The sequence below is a fragment of the Gopherus flavomarginatus genome, chromosome 7 (genome assembly GCF_025201925.1).
Source record: "Gopherus flavomarginatus isolate rGopFla2 chromosome 7, rGopFla2.mat.asm, whole genome shotgun sequence".
Taxonomy (NCBI): Eukaryota; Metazoa; Chordata; order Testudines; family Testudinidae; genus Gopherus; species Gopherus flavomarginatus.
In genome coordinates this window covers 45,970,340-45,976,194 of record NC_066623.1, presented here as the reverse complement: position 1 = coordinate 45,976,194, position 5,855 = coordinate 45,970,340, and the positions used below count along the sequence as shown (strand labels likewise).

Sequence of the window (5,855 nt, the reverse complement as noted above, 5' to 3'; positions counted from 1 at the left end):
GACACTTGAACTAAGGATATAAAATAGGAGACTGTGGTATCATGTTTTTGCCTTTGTCCTCCCCCACCTATGTTGGAAGCAGCAGGAATCCTGAGAAAATGAAGGGGGGAATTCTATGTATTAAGGAGGGTAACATCCAGTGGGGTGAGAAAAATTCTTGACCTAACTACTGCCTAGTGTAATAAGGTGTAAAGTTTAGTTTTTGCTGTGGTCATACAGTGCTTAGTGCTCTGCGTTGTGGCCCCAAGAGCCATGGTTGCAAGTTGAGTTACGATGACCTTTTCCTTGTCTCCACATTTCTTAGGTGCCTCCCTCCAACACTGCTCTGGAAAAACGACCGGTTTCTTTAGGAAGTATTTGCATTGCAAGGCAGAGGCAGTCTTCTCTGTTTCCTCAGAAGATTGACCAAAAGATGGGAAGAGCAGACACGTTTGGCAAGGCACCACTGGGTGCTGCATCTCTAACCTCCACTTTACCTGGCAGGTGAGTCAGCCAGCTTAGCCACGATGCCACTCTCTGGGACTTTTATCCCAACTGCTCCATTTTTTATCAGTGACTATCTAAAGGAAGGTGACATGACATCTGAATGTGGACATCCCCAGTGAATCACAAGGACGTATGGCGCAGGCTCTCACGTTGCAGCTATTGCAGTCAAAGCAACCACCAATCTAATGCGAGTCACAGCAGCCTTTTCATCAACTCCAGGCTTGTGATTTGATTCTTTCCAATGCTTCTCTACAAAGAAGCCTTTTCCTTAGCAAGCAATGACTTGGCTACCAAGGGAGGTCTCTTCTGTTTCCTAGGAAGACACAGGAAAATGTGAGCAGAGGAGACAAAAGCCATACACGAAGGCAACACTGGGAGTTGAACCCAGGCTCTCCTGTTTAGAAGACAGGTGCTTTAGGCCGCTAAGCCATGGTGCCTGCCTCAAGAAACCATTTGCAACTGTTCCATTTGATGGCCCAGGACAACACCTGCAAATTCTAAAGTACAGACATTCCACATTTCCCTCAAGACCTGCAGACCTTGAGGTGTCTGGCTCTCCGTCCACAGAAAGCCACGGCTGAGATGACAGAGGGCTTCTAACATGTGCTTCTCCCGCCAGCCACTGTGATCATATAGCGGTTAGTGATCTGTGTTTCAGTCGCAGCAACCTCGGCTCAGTTCTCAGTTATAGTAACCTTTCCATCAGTTCTAAACTACTCATTTGCCATTTTCCAAGTGTGGGGAGGTGTCTGCCCCCACCACAGGAGAAAGATTAAGGCAGCCTTGCAGAGGCTGCGCAGAACCCGGCCTATCAGGAAAGAGCTTATTGGGAGAGCCAATCAGGAGAAGGCATGATGGAGCAGCCCATATATAAAGGGCTGCTCAGCACAGCAAAAGTTAGTCACTGCTTGGAGTTTGAGGAGGGAGGTTTGGCTAGGGCTGGAGCTGGGGAAGGATGGGCACCATGATCAGAGTAGTGCTGGGTGGGTAAAGGGAGCATGAGTGACCTTCTGGCCGAATACTGCCAGACTGAGGCCCTAATACAAAGGAAGAGGAAGGTGCTGGGGCTGTGGGGAAGTGGTCCAGGGAAACAGATGCAGGGTTGGACGTTCACGACTTTTGCCTCCGTAGTGGCTGACACAGGTGGCTACACCCTGGACTGCAGCCAGCGTCTGAGGCAAGTGTCTGGGTAGAGAACAGCTGCCCCAGGGAAGAGGGGAGAGAACTGAGTGGGGCACAGCCAGAGGGCTGTGTCCATAAGAGGACACTGAAGTCCTGAGAGCGACATGGGTCCTAATGATAAAACAGATGCAGCCAGATGCCACTAGATGAAGGCGCACCGGTGAACCAGAACTTATTACCAGGATGGCCAGCAAGAGGCACCACAGCAATGAGGCATGCCCCATGGCAGCAAGACTTAGCCGCAAGGAAGGCTCTCTCTGTCTTGAACAAGCACTTAGAAGGATTCTGCAGACAGGTCTTTTCTTTTTTTGAAAAGAGATACAAAAAAGGAGCCAACAGACACACTAGGTTCAGCAAGGAAGAACTGGCAGGCCAAGCCAGGCTCTCCTGGTTAGTAGGAAAGCTCTTCAGCCAGCTCTTCCCAAAGATCACTATCTAGAGACCTTTTAACAGCCACTGCAGATGCTGACCACAAAACAGTCAACGAGATGCCAAAATACAGTTCTCCACTGCCTGCAGCCATCACGCTACCAGGAGTTCTGTGCACAGAGAGGCCCCTGCTTGGGGGAAGAGGCCTTGTTAGAGACTCTTCTGACATCAGCCGTTCTCAAATAGTGTTTAGTATTCTGTGTTGTGACTTCAGCATCCACAGATGCCAGTTCAGTTGGGGGACATTTTTCCTGTCTCCACATTTGTCTAGTGCCTCCTTTCAACGCTAGTCACCAAAAAGACCTGTTTCTTTTTGCAAGCAATGTACAGCTAGGCAAAGGCAGTCTTCTCCATTTCCTCAAATGATCACCAAGCTGTGAGGAGAGGACACACATTTAGCCAGGCTGGATCCTGAATCTTCTCTTTATTCAGCAGGTGTCCGAGAAAGACAGAAATCTACACCATGTAGAGGTCAAAAATAGGAGTTTATTACACACAGTGCTGGCGGAGTATCACCTTGCTTATTAGGCTCAGAGACATTGTTAATTAATTAATTACAATAGAATATATAGATTTTTCACAAGCAGGGGAAAGTGACGGGGTAGGCAGTTCCACACCCCGGGATAGGTTTTGCAGCAAGACAAGATAAGCACATTAGCCAACAGTTAACAGATTACATAATGTCTCCACCCATGGTCTCAAGTTAGCAAGTTAACATTTCATTAATACTTTGATAAAATGTTGTTAGTATAAAATATCTATGTTGAATTCTGATTTGGGGTCTATAGGAATGGAGAAACTCCTTTGATTGTCCAAGAGGTACATTCCTAGGGGTTAAAGCAAAGAAACAGTGAAAGTATATGGCAATAAAGATTTTCTGTGTGTCTAAAGGCAGGCATTGGTCCCTGGGAAGGGACGTGGAAGGATGACATATCTTATACTGACATGTGACAACTTTTCATAAACTCAAGACTGGATCTCTGGGAAGAACGTCTCCCTACAGAAGAAACAAACACAATAGGAACAGGGATTCTTTGTTCAATCTGCATCTCTGAATAAGACACAATTCTTTAGTTCTGAGCTCCAACACCTGGCAATTTGCTGACCAGGCCTATCTTAGCAAGCAAGGCTTTCTGTTTACCCCAGCTTTCTCTTAGCTTATCACTATTTGCTACGCCTCTGGTCCTTGACCATACTCTGGACTTTGAGTCTGGAAAGGAGCTGACACAATCCATGCACCAGGTTGCTACATAAACAGCAAATAGATTTTTAATCCTTCACATGAAGTAACGGCAAAACTCTTGGTTCAGGCCTGTAGCAGCTATGGAATAAACTGCAGGTTCAAATCAAGTCTCTGGAGTCCATCCACAACTGGGATGGGGCATTCAGTCCTTTGTACAGAGCTGAAGCTTGTTTGTTGCAAAGTCCCTCCAGAGGTATGAAGCAGGACTGAAGACAAGATGGAGATGAGGCATCAGCCTTTTATAGTTTCTTGCCACGTGGTCTTTGCTTTCTTTGTCCCAAGGACACTCTATCCAGCACGTGGCATAGAAAAACCTTTGAGTTCTATCCACAGGTAGGTCCCTGCATACCTTGCTGAGTCACAAGGTGTATCTGCCTTCTCTCAATGGGTCGATTGTATAACTGATGGTCCTTAGTGGGCCATCAAGCAGGCTAGGCAGAACTGCCACCAACTTGTCTTGAGTGTTCCCCAGAAGCAGAGCACGAGTTTGAAATATGGACAGCATAGAACCAATATTCATAATGTCGACTACAAAAATGATACACGTCTAGAGATAGCATCATTATAATCAGTCAATCAGAACCTCTTCACAGACCCCTTACGTGGCCACTTTTCTATAATATTGGCTACAAATATAGAACAGTGGTCGCAATGGTGATCTATACAGTTACAGATTAAGTCATTAATGTCCCAGGAGGTGACATGGTATCAGTGAGACTGATATTGGAATGCTGCCTCCAGTTTTGGTGTCCTCGGTTGAAAAAGATGATGTGAAATTGGAGCTGGGGCAACAAAAAGCCACCTAATGTTCTGAGGGCTGGAGAAAAATGCCTTCTAGTAACCTATTGAAAGAGCTCAGTCTGTTTAGCTTATCAAAAGAAGATTGAAAGGTGACTTCACTGAAGTGTTGAAGGGCCTTAATCGAGAGAAAATATTGGGTGTTAGAGGGCTTTTTAATTGAGCAGAGAAAGGCATAACAAGACCCAACGGCTGGAAGGTAAAAAGAGACAAATTCATATTACAACTAAGGCACAAATATTCAACAGCGAGGATGATTCACCACAGGAACAGGCTACCAAGGAAAGTGGTGGATTTGCCATCTCCTGATGTCATTTAATGAAGACTAGATGCCTTTCTGGAATGTGTTTGCCCCCAAAGTAGCTCTTGTGTCATACAGGAGGCCTGCCATATGCAGGGGGTCAGAATAGAAGCTCTAATGGTCTCTTGTGGCCATAAAGTAGACTAATTTCTGAAAAACTGAGTGTAGCATTGGCAGCAGCGTCTGATATTTTCCTGTCTAGCCGGCTTCTTCCTAGAACGAACGCTCCTTGAGTGGGGTGATCCACAGGGAGTAGCTTAAACCTGCAAAGAGCCTGGCCAGGGGCAGGACATTAACACAGCAAGGAAGGGGTGTTGCAGTGACATCACAAAGGCCTTTTTCAGCACCTCAGACTATTGGGCAAAGGTGGTGGGGAGGTGGTGACCTCACAGAGAGATGCTGACATCATCCAGGCAGGACAGAGGCGAGGGGCCAGGGAAACATCAAAGACTCCTGTGGCTTTGCTTCAGCAAATCTCCTTCTCCAGGTCTCCTTGAGGACTGACAGAGTATTCGGGTTCACGGATGTGAGCACCAGGAAGAACCTCTTTCGAGTTTTCTCCTTCCCTTGTAGTGATTTTACTAGAAAACAGCCATCCCTGTTTAGAAGGCAAGAGCCTCCTGGAGGTCTGAAACCTGTTCAGTCTGATCCATCTGGTGAGAGTTGAATTCTAGGCATTGAAAACACGAGCTTAAGGAGGCAGAATTTTATTCCACGCCTGGGATTTTGTCCCTTCGAATCACTGGGGAGATTAGGGTTTGTCCTTTTTGTTTCACCTTTCCCTCCATCCATCCCTCCCTCCTTTCTCTTGGTGTCTTGCTTCTTTTATCCTTTCTCCTGTTCCCCTCCCAACACCAGGGGTTGTGTGTGTGTGTGTCTTACAGGGGAGTGCTCTGCAGCTCCCACTGTGGGTGGTCCGTCCAAAACTGTGAGGCTGAAATAGTGCTCTGACAGTGATCCTCACTGGTGACCTGGCCCATCCTTTGTGCTCTCTGGTGAGAACCCTCAGCCTTCCCTCCTCAGGCTCTACCCTGATTGGCAGGGAGGAGACACAGATCCTTGTTGTTCTCTTTTAAGATCAAGGAAATAAGTCAGAACCAGTTCTATGTTTGACAAATTTTTCTGCTTCTCTGCATTAATTGTCTCTGAGCAGTTCATGATTCTGAGCAGTTCACTGCAGTTCTCCTCAAATACTTGCTGAATAATTACTGTGCACTGTTGTTGGTCTGGAGCTCATCTGAGAGCACTTTATTCAGGTCATTCAATGTCTGAAATTCAAGTTCCGATGGTTAGTTTGAAAATCAGGGATCTTGGGTCCAATTCCCAACTCTGCCACTGACTTGCTGTGTGAAATAAGACAAGTCCATTCTCCTTTTTCAGCCTTACCTTCTCCCTTTTTCAAGTAGAGATAATAAT

At 46.5% G+C, this 5,855-nt stretch overlaps 1 non-coding gene across 1 annotated transcript; it reads right to left on the bottom strand.

The window, feature by feature from the left end:
• Positions 1 to 849: 849 nt before the first annotated feature.
• TRNAR-UCU (transfer RNA arginine (anticodon UCU)) lies at positions 850 to 923 on the bottom strand. Its single transcript has one exon. It is a non-coding gene; the product is annotated as a tRNA-Arg (tRNA).
• Positions 924 to 5,855: the final 4,932 nt, after the last annotated feature.